This window comes from Dendrobates tinctorius, unplaced genomic scaffold (assembly GCF_039654945.1).
Source record: "Dendrobates tinctorius isolate UK_male_01 unplaced genomic scaffold, ASM3965494v1 ptg000143l, whole genome shotgun sequence".
Lineage (NCBI taxonomy): Eukaryota > Metazoa > Chordata > Amphibia > Anura > Dendrobatidae > Dendrobates > Dendrobates tinctorius.
The window spans coordinates 28,167,230-28,186,105 of NW_027361810.1; the positions used below are offsets into that span (position 1 = coordinate 28,167,230).

General features: G+C 39.2%; 1 pseudogene; it reads right to left on the reverse strand.

Annotated features, from left to right (window-relative positions):
- Nucleotides 1-16,987: 16,987 nt before the first annotated feature.
- On the reverse strand, nt 16,988-18,144 carry LOC141049125 (retinoblastoma-binding protein 5 pseudogene; annotated as a pseudogene).
- Between the last annotated feature and the right edge of the window lie 732 nt (nt 18,145-18,876).

An 18,876-nucleotide genomic window follows, 5' to 3' on the forward strand; every position in this document is an offset into this window, starting at 1 on the left:
CCCCCAATATCCTTCTTTATTGCTTTCAATCTCTTTTGCAAGCCTCACTTCATTACTGGCTTTAGTTCTTTTAACGCTCCCCTTGCGCTCCCTGCAAACAGCATTATATTCTTCGTTAGGTATGCCCCTTCTTTGCATTTAATACAAATTTTCTTTTTTCGTTTTTTAGCAAGTGGTTAAGTTCTGTGTTTAACAAACCTGGTCACTTAAACTTCCTCCAATTCTTGCTTCTTTTCGGGATTAGTACTGATTGTGCAGTGAGAATTTCATTTAAAATCTCCCATCCCTCTTGGACATTTCTGTCCTTTAGAACTCCCAGCCATTGGACCTTTCCTTCCCTCTTTCTGAGTCCATTAAAATCTGCCTTTCTGAAGTCGAACCATAAAGGCTGAGTCCTCGCTGGTTTTCCTCCTCTTGTAATCCAAAATTCGAGGACAGCATGATCCCTGCCTCCTCAATTCCAAGTCACCTTTACTTCAACCATTTACTCCCTATTGATAAGAATTAGGTCAAAGATTGCAGATCCTCTTGTTTTCTCTTCTACCTTTTAAAAGATAAAGTTTCAGCAAGAGAAGATAAGAATTTTCTGAACCCATTGTTTTTTTTCCTGAGTTAGATTCCCAACAAATATCTGAATAGTTGACATCTTCCATGGTCACCATGTCATACTTTTTCAGAACAGTCTATCCAGGTGGCCTATAGTAAACACATACAATAGTGTCCTTTCTGCTCTTCTCTCCTTGTATTCTTACCCAAACAGTTTCTGCAGAACTACCATTCTCTGAAGCCTGGATCTCTGTGCAGATATACATTTTTCTAACATACAATACAATATCTTGTCCCCTATTGTTTATCTTGTTTCTAATAAATAAGTTGTAGCTTTCAAGGTTTGCACTCCAATTATGTGTAACATCCCACCAAGTTTCAGTGATTCGAAAGACATCATATATCTCTTCCTATGTTAGTTTCTAGTTGGTTTCTCTTGCTCCTTTATTTTCATTCAGAAATAACTTTTTTTCAACATTCATTTAATTTCTAATTATATCTATGATTTCTAAAGATTCAAGTTTTTTTATTCCATAGTCATAATTTTTCTTGGAGGAAAAAATGTAATATTCATCAAAAATAATTATTTTTTTAAAGGGTTCCACTCGTGTTATTTTTTTCAGAATAGGACAAGTACAGATGTCAAAAAATACTATACAATGAAAGTAAATTAAGCCCAAATTTACATTATTTCTATAAGTTTCTATTAGCTAGTAAAAACCCAATTTTATATTAATTTTTTGCTTAAATATTTAAAATTGTGCACTCTGGCTCATATCAGCTTTGCGAAGCAGATTTATTTTCATTTCTAATGTCTATGGCGTTGTTTATCAAGTGTCAACCATTTTGTTCTATGGCATTAATTACATATTGTATTTCAATAAACTAGGCAATATTTGCCTTCTCTCATTGCCTTTAATTGATGACCTGCAATACTTCTGTAAATTGAATTCTCCCATTTTTCATCTGTCTTTCTCAGCAATCAGAAAGGTTTTTAAATTACTACTATAGTATGTACAACAAAACTTGTCACTGTCATTCATCAATGGACTCAACGTCTAATGCCTTGAAAGACAACTATGGCAAACATTTCTTAATTATGAGCAATTATTAAAATAGAAAACCCAAGAAAAATAGATAAACCTCACACTAGAGACTACCAAGATTTATATGTTGATGTCCGTCTCGGGAATCCTAACTGGTGGAAATGATAATATGTGTTAGATGTAGTTCATATCACTTTTTTTATATATTTTTTAATAAGCAAGCCGGTCTTCTAAAGCTACTATCAACATTCTCGAGATATCAAAAATAATAACCGCTTTTGCTATGGTGCAGCTCGGAAACACAGGGGTATAAGATATACTGTACTTTAAGCTCTGTTTGATGAATCTGAGAACAGTTCCTAGGGGATAGCTTACTTTAAACCATGCTCTTTTACTGTCTAATCCTGACTTGATTTGATTTGTGCTTTAATACAGCTGCCTGGCAAGACAACTGCAAATAGAGACTATTTATGTAATCATATTGTAAGTAGCGGGGCAAGAGGAAACTCTCTAGAACCTTTTTGGAGAATAGTTTGTTGTACTTTTTTATTTATTGAACAGTAGGGCTTGGGGCTTTTCGGTGCTCATTATAATTGGTTTTCTGCTTGAACTTTCAAAAACTGTCATGTCAATACTCAAAGAGAATTTTTGTTCTTACTCTATGGCTAGGGGCACTCTTTTCTCATGTGCTACTTGACAAAGTTATTGTAATATCTTTAAGGCAAGTTCTGGAGTTTTAACGTGTAGTCACGAGCTAGGAGTCTGCAAGTCAGAGTTTATTTTGCTTGAGGTTCAGATTTTTTTTTATTTATTTTGATACATTTTTCAGAACGTACCCTCCCCAAGGCTCATTTTATGGTCCAAGACAGAAGGTGTGAGTCAAAGTGTTTTGGAGAAACGTTACATTTACAAGATAATCGGTGATCACAAAAGTCCATCTCCATTTGCTGCAAAATATCTGCTCGAAGCTTATTTTCTTGAACGTAACAACCATATGGTATCTCGTTCCAGGACCTTACTTTGTATGTTTTTTTTAATTTATACTATTTTCTCATTCTTTCTGTTGCATGATGGGGAAAAGCCTAAAACAACATTGTATTCAAATGGTCATAGTCTTAAATTATGAATCAAAAATATGTTGTTTTTTAATTGCGGAAGCAATATGGAAAAAAATATTTTTCCCTAAATGCAAAATAATGTTTTCCACAAAAATATCTTTCATTAGAGATATTGTGACTTTTCATTGCTCTCTATTTTTTTTTGGTAGTGGTAAACTAAATTCTAAAATTGAAGCCGGCATTCCAACTTGACGTTAACTTCTATCCACTAGCTAGAAGATGGCTATTAGATTAATGTGGGTTCAACCACTGGACCCCCCACACTGATAGGCTAAAGAGGCAATTTGTATCATCAGTTTGATCTAACCTTTGTTCTCCATTTTCTGCATGATCATGGCTAGTAGGAATTGATGGTGACACTAAACACTTTGACGCTGATAATTCCAGACGATATCTGAGGTCTAAGGTGTAACATCTCTCCTTGTGGAGAGTGACATGCCTGACATGCCAGCCTAAGGAACCTTATAGGCCATGCAATGCTCTTCTTGGAAATTAAATATGCAAATTGCTTCTTCAGAGAGTAATAGGACCTTAACTACAGTGCCACCTATTGGAAGTAACAATCCTAAAAGTCAATATCAACTCCTTAATGAGCTTTTTAACATGACTTAGGATAAAAGCCAAACCAGAATCTCAATTTGCAGACACAATGCTTTAGGGTACTGCCCCTCGTCATTGCAAAGCAAGATATCTGATTTGGCTGTCTGAAGAAACTTTGACTGAGATGTTAGGGATAACATCTATACCTGTGGAAAGTGACATGCCTGACATGCCAGTGTAAGGAGACATATAGGCCAATGCTCATCTGGGAAATTAAATATGCAAATTGCTTTTTCAGAAAGGAGGAAGACATGAACTCTAGTGTCACCTACTGGAGGTAGCAATTGTAAAAGGCAATATTGACCCTTTAGCGAGCCTTGCCGCATAACTAGGTAGGTGGCACTAGAGTTCAAGATCTCTTCCTCTCTGAAGAGGGAATTTTCACAAAGATGTCTGGTTGTCGTCAACTTTGTCATAGACTTGAATGGAGCAGCAGGGCACATGCATGACCTGCCAAACCATTTAATTCCTCCTGGCTTTTATTATGAGGTCAAAGGATAATCAGGGGAGAGCTTTCTGAAGATCAGTGGGGGTCTCAGCAGTCATACTTGTGTAGCATGGGGCAGTATCAGCGGGCAAGGCACTGAACATCTTTTACGCCACCGGCGTGCTACATGAGAATGTGGGTCCTGGCTGGATGTTGGTGTTATTGCTGTGAAGGCTTGCGCCTGTACAGGCTGCCTGTAGCTGCTGGTGTTGGCTGGCCAGGACCATAGGTTATGTAGTTTAATCTAGGAGGCTTCCGTTCCAAAACACAGTCTTTACTGAATGGTAACATAGTAAGGCTTATGTATAAGGGATAGCAGGTGCAAAGTCTTATGGACATTTACTTTGCAGAATAAGGCAGTTTCATAAATATAGTATGCTTCCTATGTGGTCTATTCCAGGTCCGGTGAAGCACACTGTTTCGCTTTACTTCGTCACAGCCTAGCTTTTCGCCACAGTCCTAATCAGCAAGTCTCTACTTGCTCAGTGGTTCTGCATCCTATTTCTTCCACTACTAACACCCTGGATCTACTGCTCGGGACCCCCACTAGTCCCACAAACTCAGTGCTGTTTAGGTTTGTTGCCTTCGGCGTTTTGTAAACTCAGGGTTTCTCGTGACACGTTGTCATACCCAAAGACCTCTTTTCTGGAAGGCTACTTTGTCTCATTGGTTACTTTAGGATCTTGCAGTTCCCCAGTCCCTTCTTTTTCCTGTAGTTCACCCAATACAGAAGCACTGCTCACAGAACACTTCCTACTTGTACTTGAACTCGACCCCATCTAAATATCTAAAGGAAGCAGTCATTTGCCCTAACACTAAGCCCCTCTCACTACGGGCTAGTGGCAAACATTAACTATAACCAACCCTAATGTCTCTATTTAAACTACAGTCACAATGCCATAATATGGCCCTTTACAACATGGAGATTGTACAGAGCCCTAATATGTTCATATTCGTGAGCCCACATGGACTAACAAGAAGACTTTACAAAGAGATCAGGGTCTGTAAATTCTTCGGATAGTTCATAAAAATTGCATTTTTTTTCGCTGTCTGTAAAAATAAATGAATCTGTCCAATATTTTTTATGAAGCATTTTACTGGTCACAGTAACTACTACTAATGTTTCCATATCAGTATTCTTGCCCACAGACAAATATTAGGTATAACCTTTATGATTCATCATGTGTCCATTACAAAAATCAGATGTGAGCTTTGGATAATACACCATGTGCAGAATTGTTAGGCAAGTTGTATTTGAGAGGATTCTTTTTATTATTGAATAACAACTATGTTCTCCATCAACCCAAAAGACTCATCGATATCAAAGCTTAATATTTTTGGAAGTTGGAGTGTTTTTTTTTTAGATTTGGCTATCTTAGGAGGATATCTGTTTGTGCAGGTAACGATTACTGTGCAGAATTATTAGGCAACTTAATAAAAACCAAATATATACCCATCTCACTTGTTTATTTTCACCAGGTAAACCAATAGAGCAACACAAAATTTAGAAATAAACATTTCTGACATTCAAAAACAAAGCAAAAAAAATCTGTGACCAATATAGCCACCTATCTTTACGATGACACTCAAAGCCTTCCATCCATAGATTCTGTCAGTTGCTTGATCTGTGTACGATCAACATTGCGTGCCGCAGCCACCACAGCCTCCCAGACACTGTTCGGAGAGGTGTACTGTTTTCCCTCCCTGTAGATCTCACATTTTATGAGGGACCACAGGTTCTCTATGGAGTTCAGATCAGGTGAACAAGGGGGCCATGTCATTATTTTTTCTTCTTTTAGACCTTTACTGGGCAGCCACGCTGTGGAGTATTTGAATGCATGTGATGGAGCATTGTCCTGCATGAAAATCATGTGTTTCCTGAACGATACCGACTTCTTCCTGTACCACTGCTTGATGAAGGTGTCTTCCAGAAACTGCCAGTAGGTCTAGGAGTTGAGCTTCACTCCATCCTCAACCCGAAAAGGTCCCACAAGTTCATCTTTGATAATACCAGCCAATACCAGTACCCCACCTCCACCTTGCTGGCGTCTGAGTCGGAGTGGAGCTCTCTGCCCTCTATTGATCCAGCCTCGGGCCCATCCATCTGGCCAATCAAGAGTCACTCTCATTTCATCAGTCCATAAAACCTTAGAAAAATCAGTCTTAAGATATTTCTTGGCCCAGTCTTGACGTTTTATCTTATGTTTCTTGTTGAAAGGTGGCCGTTTTTCAGCCTTCCTTACCTTGGCCATGTCCCTGAGTATGGCACACCTTGAGCTTTTTGATACTCCAGTAACGTTGCAGCTCTGAAATATGGCAAAACTGGTGACAAATGGCATCTTGGCAGCTTCACGCTTGAATTTCCTCAATTCATGGGCAGTTATTTTGCGCCTGTTTTTATCAACACGCTTCTTGCGACCCTGTTGGATATTTGCCATATTTGCTTGATTGTTCGGTGATCACGCTTCAAAAGTTTGGCAATTTCAAGACTGCTGCATCCCTCTGCAAGACATCTCACAATTTTTGACTTTTCAGAGTCCGTCAAATCTCTCTTCTGACACATTTTGCCTAATAATTAAGCACACCTTATATAGGGTTTTGATGTCATTAGACCACACCTCTCCTCATTACAGAGATGCAAATCACCTGATTTACATAATTGGCAGTTGGCTTTCAAGCCTATACAGCTTGGAGTAGGACAACATGTATAAAAAGGATGATGTGATCAAAATACTCATTTGCCTAATAATTCTGCACCCAGTGTATGTCCAGAAAGGATAAACGTAAGATTGGCAAGATCGAAAGAGATGGAGATGAAGTGGGAAGAGAAGAAGGAGATGGAAGGACAAAGAAATAGCTAACTGTAAGATCAACAGTTTGTAACATATCCATCGTCATGAATAACAACTACTCAAATTGTCAAGTTCACGGACACACAATACTCAACGTAAAGGGCTTTTTCTTATTTTGTGTAACTGGTTTGGTGCCAATGACACAACAATCGTCATCACAAATTTTATTATAGCAAAATGAGAAGAGAAATTATTACAGTGGCATGCAAAAGATTAGGCACCCCTGGTCAAAATTACTGTTATTGTGAACAGTTAAGCAAGTTGAAGATAAAATGATCTCTAAAAGGCCTAAAGTTAAAGATGACACATTTGTTTTTGTATTTTAGGCTAAAAATTAATACACATTGTCATTTTTTCACATTTTAAAAATTACAAAAAGAAAAATGGTCCGATGCTAAAGTTTGGGCAACTTTAGAGATTTGTGTGCTCAGATAACTTTGATCATGGTTTCAGACCTTAATTAGCCTGTAAGGGATATGGCTTGTTCCCTCTCAATGTTAGGAAAGGCCAGCTGATGCAGATTCCACAGGTTTAGAAACACATAGCCTCCTCTAACCTTGTGCGAAAAAACTGCCACCATGGGTTCTTTTAAGCAGCTGCCTAGCACTCTGAAAATGAAAATGGTGGAGGCCCACAAAGCAGGAGAAGGCTATAAGAAGAAAGCAAAGCGTTTTCAAGTTGTCCTTTACTCAGTTCAATATGTAATTCAGAAATAGCAGTTTACAGGAACAGTGGAGGTCAAGATAAGGTCTGGAAGGCCAAGCAAAATTTCAGAGAGAGCTGCTTGTAGGATTGCTAGAAAGGCATATCAGAACCCCCACTTGACTGCAAAAGACCTTCAGAAAGATTTAGCAGATTCTGGAGTTGTGGTAATTGTTCTACTGTTCAGAGACACCTTATCAAATATGGCCTTCATAGAATAGTCATCAGAAGAAAACCTCTCCTGCACCCTCACCATAAAATTTAGCATCAGAGGTATGTAAAAGAACATCTAAACAAGCCCAATGCATTTTAGAAACAAGTCCTGTAAATCGTTGAAGTTAAAATAAAACTCTTTGGTTGCAATGATCAAAGGTATGTGCAGAGAAAAAATTGCATAGAATTTCAGGAGAAGAACATCTCTCCAACCATTAAGCATGGGGATGGATCAATCATGCTTTGGAGTTGTGTTGCAGACAATGGCACAGGGAACATTTCACAGGTAGAGAGAAGAATGGAGTCAATGAAATTTCAACAAATTCTTGATGCAAACATAACACCATGTGTAAAAAAGCTGAATTTGAAAACAGGATGGCTTCTACAAATGGATAATGATCGCACACATCAAAATCCACAATAGACTACCTCAAAAGGCGATAGCTAGAGGTTTTTCAATGGCCCTCACAGTCCCCCGATTCGATCATCATTGAAAATCTGTGGCTAGTCCTCAAAATAGCAGTGCATGCAAGGCGACCCTGGAATCTCACAGAAATGGAAGAATTTTCCATGGAAGAATGGATGAAAATCCATCAAACAAGAAATGAAAGACTCTTGGCTGGCTACTAAAAGCGTTTACAAGCTGTGATATTTTAAAAGGGAGTGCTACTAGGTACTAACTATGCAGGGTGCCTAAACTTTTGCATTGGCCTATTTTCCTTATTGTAATTTTTAAAATGTAAAAAATTACAATAAATAATTTTTTTGGTCTAAAATACAGAGAATATGTGTCATCTTTAACTTTAGCCCTTTTAGAGATCATTCCATCTGTAACTTGCTTAACTGGTCACAATAACCGTAATTTTGACCAGGGGTGCCCAAACTTTTAAATACCACTGTATGTAGATGGACAATTTTAAGACTTTTTTATCGACTTTATTATCATCCCTCATCCTCTTTAAAGGGGTTGATGAATTGCAAAGACTATTGAAAAAATACTCAGCTACACAAAAAAAAAACCAGAAAATCAAAGCCTAAAAAAAATTGGCAATTGGTGAGAGGTAGAGATGGAACTTTTTCCCACGCTCTTGAGTTCATCTCAGGTCAGCCAGGGACTCCGCGCAGTCTCACTGGCTACCGCTGATGTCAGTGAGGCTGCGCGGAGTCCCTGGCTGACCTGAAGTGAACTCGATAGCGTGGGCAAGTTTCTGAACTTTTTCCCACGCTGCCAGATCACCTCAGGTCAGTTGGGACTCCGCGCAGCCTCAGTGACATCAGCGGTAGTCGGTTGGGCTGCGCAGAGTTCCCGACTAACCTGAGGTGATCTGACAGCGTGGAAAAAAGTTCATAAATTTTCCCACACTGATCAGTTCATATCCAGTCAGCCGGGGCACCTGCGCAAACATAATTTTATTCATTCTGCAGTGGTTTACAGCAGGGCCGTTAGCCTTAGCACCGGTCCTCTTTGTAAACTAGTTAACCCCTTGTGATAGATTGCAGCGGGGGACCAGACTGAATGGCGGAGAGGTATGTATACTGTTGTTTTTTTATTTTATTTTTTTACAGGACAAGGGCTTTTTTGGATTAGCAGAATAATAAATTTGGTCATAAACTTTGTGTATTTATTTCATTAAAATTATTTTTAATTAATGTGTGTATCTTTTTTTAACCCTTTACTATTCTAGGGTTAATAATGGATATGTGTCTTATTGACACCTCTCCATTATTAACCTGGCTTAATGTCACCTTTCAATAGCAAGATGACATTAACTCATTATTATTAACCCATGAGCCACTGTTAAAGGCCATGGGAATTGAGAGGCTAAGTGCCAGAAAAGGCACATCTTATAGGTACACCTTTTCTGGGGTGGCTGGGGGCAGATTTTTTTTTAGCCAGGGGGCAAAAACAACTGTCCCTCTCTAGGCTATTAATATCTGCCCTCATTTAACAGCTTTCCCTCTCTGGCGGAGAAAATTGTGCGGGAGCCCACACAATTTTTTCCGCGATTATAGCCTTAAATTTAACTCCTAGAGTTCCCAATTTTCCCTAACACAAACTACTAAATTGATTAAACACTGACATATATAAATCATTTTGATATGACATGGTTTACTATATGTAAACCATGTGTCATATCATGTCGGTTTCGGGAATGATTTTATTGAAGTCGGCAATTGATTTAGCGGCTATTATGCTATGTAGAACTATAAATATATATATAAATATAACTTTAATCCATGTCAACTGGCTGCAAGTGTGATTTAGTTATTGCCAACACCTGTTAGGTGCCACAGGTAAGTTACAGGTGCTGTTAATTACACAAATTAGAGAAGCATCACATGATTTTTCGAACAGTGCCGATACTTTTGTCCACCCTCTTTTTTATGTTTGGTGTGGAATTATATCCAATTTGGCTTTAGGACAATTCTTTTTGTGTTTTTTCATTTAAAACAAATTAAATGAAGATAATAATACCAAAGAATTTGTGTTTGCAATCATTTTCAGGAAGAAACTGAGTATTATCTGACAGAATTGCAGGGGTGTCAATACTTTTGGCCACAACTGAATGTGTCTCAATGACATATGTATATATATATGTATTCTATGTGTATATATCTATTCTTTCTTTGGTGTTTTAACCTGTCAGGAGCATGCTCAGTTAGAAAAATGGATCTGTTGCCGGCATCAGTCATTTGACGGAAGACGACGGATCCTGCACCCATAGGCTTTCATTCTAGCAAACGACAGATAGTGACGACTCCATCGCTGTCCGATTTTTTGACGGACACAAAAAATGTTGCTTTGTGCGACGTGTCTGGCCGCTGGACAAAGAATTTCCACGGATCTGGTGAACAACGGATGAAACGTGAGGCCATCTGTTGCAATCCGTCGCTAATACAATACAAGTCCTAAGAAAAAAACGGATCCAGCAGCATCAGTCGCCGGATCCGTTTTTGTTTTCAAAAAACGACGGATTGTGACTGATAGCAAAAAATTATGTGTGAAAGAGGCCTTAATCACTCTCATCTCCTATATAATCTGGGCCCTGGCTAGCACTCATTGTCATAGATAGCTTATGCTCCATGGCTGGAAATTGTTGGCGGTAATTATTGGAAAAGGCGTTTGGTGGATTTATCTGTGACTGTTGGTAGGTTTTGAGTGTGTGATAATTCCCTTTCTTCTCCTACTTAACCCCTCCTCCACTCCCCAGTGTTTACCTCTGTTGTTTACGTGTGTATATTTGTATGATTGGTGTTTTTCTTTATCCCTTATTACCTTGTTAGTCTGGTTGGCGTATTACGGTACACTACTACTCCCCTATTCCCTGGGTGGGGGAAGGGTACAAACTGAGGGCAGATTCAGGAGCTAAGGCAAAGTACGTGGCCCCGGCATCTTTACCTTCAGAAGTAATCCAGGGAACAGGGCGAGTCGTGACACAGAGAGTAAGAAAAAAATCTTTAGCGTTCTTGGTGAAGTGAGCTTGACAACTTTAGTATATATTTTATATATACTGTAAATACATAAATATTTCAAGGTCTTCATCTAAAAATTAACCATTTTTATTCATAGACACTTAATCAAAAGATTCCGGAAAATTTACATCAATCTGATTTTGATTTCCTCATGATTTTTCTCTAGATTTCAAATGCTTTGTAATCCTTATTGGCATTTATCAAGCACCACAGTCTCCGAGAGTAACGTTAAAATTATTCCAGTCTTCAACATGTACTAAAATAATCTGTTCACACCAAATATCATAATATGTCTTCTTGTAGCCCTTATATCCCAAATCCTGACCAAGTCTACTCTTTTAGTCAACTACGAAATTTATATACTATACACCAACCCTCCTTTAATATCCTCACTCTTTCCTCTGGGCATTTATTGCTGTTCTTTCTAGTTCAGTAACCAGTGAGCAGAAGGTTCATTAAAACTAATTGAATTGGAAACTTGTCTGCCCAAGGAAGCATTAACTCTTTGTGGCAGCTTGAAGGAAATTCTTTTATTGTGTGTTTTCGTCTGACAGTGATGAGCTGACTTTTGTCCCACCTATAACCGTCGCCGGTAGACGCTTCATTCAGCTAAATCCTTAGATTTGTCATAGCATTAATACAAAAAAAAGAATATTTGATGTCTAAACATTTCTAACAAAGTATTTTTGCATACATTTATGCTATATGGAGTGGACTTTGACACTTTGTTACACAAGATTCTCCACATTTTTTTCTAATTTAAGCCCGTGGAGTTATTGGTAATTATATACTTAGTAGACAATAACATGACAATATTTCATTCGGTTAAGGTTTTAGTTTACTTTTTTGGAGGAATTTTTTTTATCATTTTTCACAATTTGAGCAATGCCATTGGACAAAATCTGTCTTGGAGAATTTAAATGAATTTAACCCCTTCACCACAGAGTGATTTTCCTTTTTTTCATTTTTGTTTTTCCTCCTCTTCTTCCAAGAGCAATAACTTTTCTATTTTTTTATTTTATTTTTCAAGCCATATAAGCCGCATGACAACTTGTATTTTGCAGGAGAAGTCATTCTTATGACTGACACCATTCATTCTGTCACATAGTGTGCTGGAAAACGGAAAAAAAATTCCAAGTGCTGTGAAATGGCAAAATAAAAGTGCCACTCCATAATGTTTTTTTCGGGGGAGGTTATCTACCATGTTCAATATATGGTAAAACCGACCTGGTAATATGATTCCGCAGGTCAGTACAAGTATTCAGATACCAAACATGTATAGATTTTTTTTATTTAAGTGGTGGAAAAAAATATAGAAATTTGTCAAACAAAAATTTTGCTTTTGTCACCCTTTTCTGAGACTGGTAACGTTCTAATTTTTTGGGATCTGGGGCAGGGTGATAGCTTATTTTTTATGCTCTGAGCTGACGATTTTACTGATACCATTTTGGAGCAGATACGATATTTTCACCTCCCTTTATTGCAACATTGCCGCAACCCAAAAAAATGTCATTCTGGCTTTTTGATTTTTTTTTTCTCATTACACCACTTATAGATCACATTAAGGTAATTTATTTTATATTTTTATAGATAGGACATTTCTGAACACTGCATTATCAAATATGTGTATTTTTTATTGTTTTATTCTTAATGGTATAGAAGGGGGAATGATTTGAACTTTTGTATTTTTTTTATATTTTTTAAAACTTTTTTTTACCGTATTTAATAGTGTCCTTAGGAGACTCGAACCTGTGATTGTACTTCAGCACTGCTATGTATAGCAAAAATGATTATCTCCTATAAACGCCAGCCATGAGCAGGGGCGCCGATGGGCTGGATCAATGATGTGCTTCCTGTCTGCGCATGTTAAAGGCAACTGTCATTGATTGACAGTGGCATTTAACTGTTTAACAGCCATGGGTGGATATCGGTTCCACCCATAGCTGTTAGAGACACTTGATGGCTAATTAAATCTGTAAATCAAGTACAGTGAAAGAAACAGGCTCAGTGTGCGAGCCCGCATCTAAGGCCGGGGTCACACTGGCGAGGAATACGGCCGAGTGAGAGGCGCTAAAAGCACGCATTACACACGGACCAATGATTCTCTATGGGGTCCCTCGCACCAGCCGTATATTTCTCATCCGTATTCTACGGTCCGTGCCAATCGCAGCATGCTGCGATTGTCAGCGTACTACGACCGTAGTACGCCAATGCAAGTCTATGGGTGCGCAAAAAATACGGATTACACACGGACCACACATGTGACTTGCGAGAAATACGCACCAGGTGTCTTTTAGCAAAGCCGGCAATTCAGTGCGCTATACAGTAAACTCACACTGACAGTTTTAATAAAGAAAGAAAGAATAGATATAGACACATAGAATACATATATATATATATGCATTCTATATGTCTATATCTATTCTTTGGTTTCTGTTATAAACCCTGTCATAGGGCTCCATTATATGTCCATTTTGCAAGCCTGCGAGAAAATCTCGCCATACGGATTACATACGGATGCTGACATGCGCAAAATACGCGACCACACCTTGATTACGGATGACATACGGAGCACTATTTAGGGGCCATTCATCCGTATTACGCATGTAAAATACTGACCGTATTTTACAGCGGTTAGTGTGACTCCAGCCTAAGGCAGAGAGATGGCCGATGATGTAAATATACGTCATTGGTCGTTAAGGAGTTAATTGGTATGGCATCAAGCTTATCGGAAAATGGCGATGCATCCGTTTTGAAAGTTAACAAAGTTTTGATATTTTTCCATACAAATATTAGGCCATTGATGGTTCTCATTACTTTCCAAAGAGCATAGTGCAAAAAAATTTAAAGTACAGGAGTGGTCAGATCCAGTCCTATGTCTATCGCATTCATTAAGCTGCAGCTTAAAAAGAACATATAATAAAGAAACTAAAGCTTCAATGAATTATATCTACTTCTACTAAATACAGTCGTGCTCATCATTATTGGCACCCATGAACTATAAGTACATAATGTGGAATATCTAATGAAAAAAGTGAACCAAGTGAAACAGTTTTTTTGTATAGAGCACTCGTGTTAAATACAAAAGAGAAAATGATAAACAGTAATTTAAAACCAGAAAACAATGGGAGGGAAAAATAGAAAAACCTAAAGCTTGCTGTGTTACTGGTATTGGCCCCTTTACATTAAATTAGTAAGGAAACACGTTTTGACTCCCCTGTGGTAAATCACAAATGAGAATCAACTCTGATAAATTGTCGGTGACCATGTGACATGAATTAGCCAATGAACGAGGTCTTCAATGTTTTAAAAAGCCACATGGTAGGCCCTGTTGCTTTGTCACAATAGTGAAGACAAAGGAGCTGTCTGAGGACATCATAACTGCTATTATTGGTAAACACAAGACTTCCAAACAGTATAAGGCCATCTCTAAAGTCCTTGCTATCCCAGTTTCAACAGTGCGCAATGTTATTGAGAAGTTTGCCAAGCATGAAACCATCAAGAACTTCCCTGGATGTGGGGGAAAGAGGAAAATTGACAAGAGATGTCTTCGACGGTTGGTGAGAATGGTGGTTAAAACACCAAGTTAAGCATCCAAAGACCTGAAGGCCCACCTGGAACAGTCTACCATATGCCGCACACTAAACCAAGCAGAGCTTTATGAGAGAAGGCCAAGGAAGAAACCATTGCTGAAGAAAATACATAAAAAGGAACGACTGATCTTTGCCAAAGAATACCTTGAAAAACCACAATCCTTATGGGAAAATGTTCTGACGAGACAAAAATAGAACTTTTTGGCAACACAAAGCAACAGTTTGTTTACAGACAATGCAATGAAGCTTATAAGGAAATGAACACCCTACCAACAGTTAAGTATAGTGGAGGATCCATAACACCGAGGGGTTGCTTTGCTGCGCCTGGTACTGGAGGCCTTGAACATATCACAGGAATCACAAAATCAGAGAATTATCAAGAGATTTTAGAGCGAAATGTCCTACCCAGTGCAAGAAAACTTGGTTTGAGTCAAAGATCATGGGTCCTCCAGCAAGACAATGACCCAAAGCACACATCCAAATGTACACAAGAATGGTTGAAAAAAAAATGGACTGTTTTAAAATGGCCAGCAATGAGTCCTGACTTCAATCCCATTAAAAATCTTTGGGGTGAGCTGAAATCTGCCATTGGGAAAAAGAGTCCTGCAAACATTCAAGAGCTTGAACAAACGGCAAAGGAAGAGTGGGAGAAAATACCAGCTGAGAAGTGCAAGAAGCTTATAGATGGCAACAAGAAACGTTTGGAAGCTGTCATCAATGTCAAAAGGTGCGCAACCAAGTATTAATTAGGGGTGCCTTTATTGCTGCATATGCTGTTTATTCTGTTTCTTCTTTGAAATTGCAACATATAAGTTTAAAAACAATATTTTATTGTTGTATTACTTTGGACCACTAATTAAAAAATCCTGAGGATATAACGTTGGTACTGTATATTTCCATTTATTTCTGGAGATAATGAACAGTCAATTAAAAAAATAAAGGGGTGCCAATAATGGTGAGCAGCAATGTAGACTCTGTTTACTCTGGAATTTTTGCTTTCAATTGGACTTTGGGGATAGTTTGGAGTTAATTCTAATTATCTTCTATTTTTCCGCAATTTTGCAAGAATGTTTTGTGTGCCACAATTGTTATTTGAATTTTTTTTAAAGGAACATAAAACAGATCGAAAAATTCATGCAAACTGTCATAAGTTGGTCATATCAGTTGCAAAAGCTGAAAAATATGGCAACTGAAGCCAGTCTACGCCTTATCAGACATCTATATTTCCCCTACGTGTTCTATCCATGTTTTTCAAGGATAGAATATGTTTGTATTTTTTGAAGAGCATGTGTCCCTAAAAAATCATCCACACGTCATCCAAACGTGTAAGAAGAAAAAAAAGACATATGAATGGAGTCTGAACTGAAGAGAGTTTTGCAGGAATAGAAAAACATGGCTGCCTTCTTCCAAAAACAGTGCCACCCCTGTCTACAGGTTGTGTTTGATTTGCAGCTCATCTTCATTGAGGTGAATGGCGTAGCGCTGCCATACCATATACAACTTGTAGAAGATAGTGTTGCTTTTTCGGAAAAAGGCAGTCATGCTTTATATTCCTTCAAAACTCCCTTCAGGTTTCCTTCAAATGCCGTTTTTTTTCTTATGCATGAAAAAATTTACCAATTTTCACTAGTATTTTGGGTCAGATTTAAATCATTGTTTGGGCATTGATATTTTTCATATGCAAAAAAATCCCTTTTACTTCAATTAGTATAATTGAAAAAGGCTAAGTGTGTCAGGATCTTTGTAAGTAAGTGGAGGAGGGCCATACTGTGTAGAAAGGAGCATCATACTGTATTTGTAGGGAGCCACTATAGGGGTGTCTCGTTTGGGCATCATAATTTATGGGAGCACTGGCAGCATCATACTGTATGGGGGCAATAGGGAGATTACAATCTGTGTGGGGTACTATGAGGGGCAACATTGTGTAGAGGGCAATATGGAGGCATCGAACTGTGTGGAGATACTTTGAGAATCACAGTTTTTGTGAGGTAACTACAGTGGCTTTCGAAAGAAGTATTCCCCCCCCTTGGCATTTTTCATCGTTTGCTACCTCGCAAGCTGGAATTCCACTGTTTTTTTGGGGGGAATAGGGATTCATTGCCCATAAGCACAAATTCTACGGGCATTGAATCCCTATTCCCCACAGCGCTGTTACACGCAGTGTACCATATGCAATCTGTCTGAAGAAGGTCCTTTCGACTGAAAATTCACTGTTTTTGGATTTATTATTAATAATTCTGATATTATTTTTCTCCAATTCAATGAGTGCTGGATTCTTTCTTCACTGACCCTTAGTGTTTACCTTTGTGGCCAAAACAAAATAAATTTTGGTCTCATCTGATCACAGCACCTTCCTCTATACAGTCGAGGAGTGTTCCACATGTCTTTTCGCAAACTCAAAACGAAAACTAACCCATTTTTGTGTGTAAGGTTCACTCTTATCTTCATCTTCAATATCAAACTCAGATTCTCATTCTTCATACTCCACATTCTCATCTAACTCTTTGAAGTCTGGAGCAAAAGCGCTCCAGTTCTCCACTTGGTTATGCGCCCATATGGAAACGACACCGCTTGAAATTGATGCAATGATTGGTCGGACCGGATGCCATGCAACTTCTAGTAACAGTTCACCTGGCATTCCATGCAGAATTTTTCACCAGGTTCCCAATGCTCTTCTCCCAAATATAGAGCGCATGTTACCTTGCAGAACCTGCCACAATGTACTCGCCATCCCCAGAAAAGCAACACTTGTTCCAGGGAGTTCTGTTCACTAAATCTTGAATATTCTGCATGGGTTCAGGCTCCCCATCCCTGCCACAAGTCAATATCTCCCATCCATCATATACTCTAATGATTCTGTCGGCCGTGTTTATGAAAAAAACAGCTACCCTTGCGAGCAAATTCTATGGATTTGATTGCCGTTGTATTACTGGTCCCAGTTGTTACCCGGAAAGATGCTACCGGCGCCTGAGTGTTTATTTTCAACACTAAGATTTTTCCCTTGGCATTCCCTGTATAGATATAGTCCCCTCGCCGATCAAACGATGCAAGTACATTAAAGTTAGAGTCATCATCCACTGGTAACACTACGTGACTGGAGTCTGCCAGTGTTAGCATGACAGGTGCAGACTTCATGGGGCACACTAGGATTTTGTCTTGATCCCGTGGATGAAACTGAACCTTGAAAATAGTGGAAGGGAATCTAAACCGTTGGTCACAGTCTCCAGAGAGGACATCCCACAAGGATACGATGTTATCAGTGGAAGCACTCACAAGATGATGGCCATCCCTACTCCAGCAAAGAGAGCACACTGGATGAATATGTGCGCTTAAAATCTTAGCAATGCCCCTTGTTAGAGAGTCCCAGATGACAATACGTCCATCATTGCAACCCACAGCAAGCAGAGTTCCCCACCTGTTAAACGTACAGGTGAGGGCCATACTGATGCAATCCAACGTGCCATCTGCTTCTCATGGGTAATTTTGACCAAAGGATTCCAGTAACTCCAAATTCATGGCATCTTTCTCCTTATTATATTACGAAACAATCACTGCCCTCAGGGAGACCAGTCAAAGAAAACACTGCGGCAGCCGGCAAAGGCGCTCAATCAGTGAAATCCTAGGTGCAATGCTCCCTGGGAAATACGAATATGCAAATAAAGTCCATGGAGCCTCATTTAAGAGTCTCAAACACGGGACTAGCCAGATCATCCTCCAGGGAAGGACCCAGCCAAGCGGTGACTCCTTTTGGAAACCACCATTACCACCATATTAAGTGGCCCTTTAAGTCAATATCCAGCTCTTTACGAGTTTACAGATATGACAAGGGAAATACCAAGGCCAGGTATCCATCCACAGACAGCTGTTTCGGGGTGTTGTCCCTCATCAGTATGGAGTAGGATTCTGGCTAGGTGGGAGCAATGCCTAGTAGACCAACATCATGAATAGTGTTGAGCATTCCGATACCGCAAGTATCGGGTATCGGCCGATACTTGCTGTATCGGAATTCCGATACCGACTTCCGATATTTTTTCAATATCGGAATTCGGCATCGGAATCGGAAGTTCAAAGTTGATTGACAGCCTGACGTCATCATGATGCGCGGTGTGTGCGCATCATGATGCGCCGTCATTTCGGGCCTTCCGGGGGTCTCTGCCGGCCTGCCGGGGGGCTGAGTGGACTGCCCGGGGTCTGTACCTGCCTGCCGGGGGGCTGTGCCGGCCTGCCGGTGGTCTGTGCACCCTG